Source organism: Schistocerca americana, chromosome 4, assembly GCF_021461395.2.
Source record: "Schistocerca americana isolate TAMUIC-IGC-003095 chromosome 4, iqSchAmer2.1, whole genome shotgun sequence".
Classification (NCBI taxonomy): Eukaryota; Metazoa; Arthropoda; class Insecta; order Orthoptera; family Acrididae; genus Schistocerca; species Schistocerca americana.
Genome location: NC_060122.1, coordinates 331,740,330 through 331,743,355, shown reverse-complemented (window position 1 = coordinate 331,743,355; position 3,026 = coordinate 331,740,330). Strand labels below are relative to the sequence as shown.

General features: G+C 48.8%; 1 pseudogene; it reads right to left on the bottom strand.

Annotated features, from left to right (window-relative positions):
• Positions 1–2,533: 2,533 nt before the first annotated feature.
• On the bottom strand, positions 2,534–2,651 carry LOC124614141 (annotated as a pseudogene).
• Between the last annotated feature and the right edge of the window lie 375 nt (positions 2,652–3,026).

Sequence of the window (3,026 nt, the reverse complement as noted above, 5' to 3'; positions counted from 1 at the left end):
GATAAACGAGTATTCATTGGACAAATATATTATACTAGAACTGACATGTGATTACATTTTCACGCAATTTGGGTGCATAGATCTTGAGAAATCAGTACCCAGAACAACCACCTCTGGCCGTAATAACGGCCTTGATACGCCTGGGCATTGAGTCAAACAGAGCTTGGATGACGTGTACAGGCACAGCTGCCCATGCACTTTCAACACCATACCACAGTTCATCAAGAGTAGTGAATGGCGTATTGTGACGGCCAGTTGCTCGGCCACCATTGGCCAGACGTTTTCAATTGGCGAGAGATCTGGAGAATGTGCTGACCAGGGCAGCAGTCGAACATTTTCTGCCAGAAAGGCCCGTACGGGACCTGCAACATGCGGTCGTGCATTATCCTGCTGAAATGTAGGGTTTTGCAGGGATCGAATGAAGGGTAGAGCCACGGTCCCTAACACATCTGAAATGTAACGTCCACTGTTCAAAGTGCCGTCAATGCGAACAAGAGGCGATCGAGACGTGTAACCAATGGTACCACATAACATCACGCCGGATGATACGCCAGTATGGCGATGACGAATACACGCTTCCAATGTGCGTTCACCGCAATGTCGCCAAACACGGATGCGACCATCACGATACTATAAACAGTACCTGTATTCATTCGAAAAAATGACGTTTTGCCATTCGTGCACCCAGGTTCGTCGTTGAGTACACCATCGCAGGCGCTCCTGTCTGTGATGCAGCGTCAAGGGTAACCGCAGCCATGGTCCGCGAGCTGATAGTCCATGCTGCTGCAAACGTCGTCGAACTGTCGGTGCAGATGGTTGTTGTCTTGCATCTGTTGACTCACGGATCCAGACGAGGCTGCACGATCCGTTACAGCCATGCGGATAAGACTGCCAGTGATACGAGGCCGTTGGGATCCAGCACGGCGTTCCGTATTACCCTCCTGAACCTACCGATTCCATTATTCTACTAACAGTCATTGGGTCTCGACCAACGCGAACAGCAATGTAGCGATACGGTAAACCGCAATCGCGATAGGCTACAATCCGACCTTTATCAAAGTCGGAAATGTGACGGTGCGCATTTGTCCTCCTTACACGAGGCTTCACAACAGCGTTTCACCAGGCAGCGCCGGTCAACTGCTGTTTGTGTGTGAGAAATCGATTGGAAACTTTCCTCATGTCAGCACGTTGTAGGTGTCGCCACAGTCGCCAACCTTGTGTGGATGCTCTGAAAAGCTAATCATTTGCATATCACAGCATCTTCTTGTTGGTTAAATATCGCGTCTGTAGCACGTCATCTTCTTGGTGTAGCAATTGTAATGGCCAGTAGTGTATGAAGGCGTGGTGTCTGTTCTTTCGGACATGTCCTTCTTCAGTGCAGATGCACAAGTACGTCCGACCTCCTGCGGGAATCTAAGAGTAGCGAGCAGGGACTGCGGACACGTGGCGGTCGGTGGGGATGCGGGTCGGCTGTGAAGTGTGCCGAGCTAGTCCGCGCAGCTGCGAGTGCGTTGTGCGCAGGGTGGCGCAATGGTTAACGCACCTGCCTAGTAAGCAGGAGATCCTGAGTAAGAATTTCACTCGTCGCAAATGATTTCACGTAATGTCCCAATCCAGCTGACGTCAGTAATCCCTTCCTTTCCATTTCCTTTCTCCCCTCCTCCTCCATCTTCAATTTGCATATAATCTGGCGTTTCCTGGGTGGTTAACATGGATGGTCTTGTTATTCGGTGGGAATGATAAATTTGTGCTAGCGTTTTTAAATCACCCAATGCGTTATCACGACTCATATGTAATAACATGATCTAAATGATTACTCGTCGCAGCTTTCGAGGTTTCAGCATTGTGGAGAACTTCTACCCACATGGCGCCTTTGTGGCCTGTCCACGAGGCCTAGTGACTGGCTATGCAGATAGCAGTAGTGCGTGTTGTCACTTCGAAGGCTAACTAAAGGGGGAAAGGTGGCTGTTCTCTCAGTATCCTATTCGGAAACTCCTATCCAGGGAAAAACAGATCCCTGACCATGGTACTACGTTTAGTAATCATTCTAACAGCGTCCGTTTTCAGCAAGTTCTACGGTTGGAATTCCTAGGCCCTGACAATATTTTATCGCCAATATCACCTAAAAGGCGTATCTCTGCATGTGAAGGTGGGCTTCTACATACAAAGGCACCGTTTTAGCGAAAGGCACCATTATGGCGATAATTTGTAACTTGTTAATAGGATATTATTAATCAGAAAAAATACCTCTGTTCATGAGGAACATAGTTACCGTCATCTTTCAGTTGCCTTGGAAACATACTTCAAATCAGCATTTAAACTCCTCTGCTCCCGTACAGGCCATGAAGGCCGAAAGGTAACGAATGGCCGCCGTGTCATCCTGAACCAACAGGCGTCGCTGAATGCGGATATGGAGGGGCACGTGGTCAGCACACCGCTCTCCCGGCCGTAGGTCAGTTACCGAGGCCGGAGCCGCTACTTCTCAATCAAGTAGCTCCTCAGTTTGCCTCACAAGGGCTGAGTGCACCCCGCTTGCCAACAGCGCTCGGCAGACCGGATGGTCACCCATCCAAGTGCTAGCCCAGCCCGACAGCGCTTAGCTTCGGTGATCTGACGGGAACCGGTGTTACCGCTGCGGCAAGGCCGTTGGCAATATTTAAACTACAGGACTTAATTATTAATGAAATTATTTAGTATTTAGCCATAATGACTTCCCATACTAAACTCCTCTTCTTTATTGACTACACACTCGGTACTATAACTCCCTGTGAGCGTGGCATCACACCAGATCAGTCGTGCGGTGATGCCACACTTCCCAGAAGCGGCAAATTATTGTCACCTCTCAAACACATGGATGTCAGCTGGGGTATGGGATGGGTCGTACTTTGTCATCATCTTCATCTCTATGTACTTCTTCGTGCTGCATAGTCGCATTTGTGATATGAATACTGCCTGATAGTGGCAACGCGTTGAACACCTTTTTACTCCAATTACTACATCAAAGTCACTGTTAGATGCTATGCCAA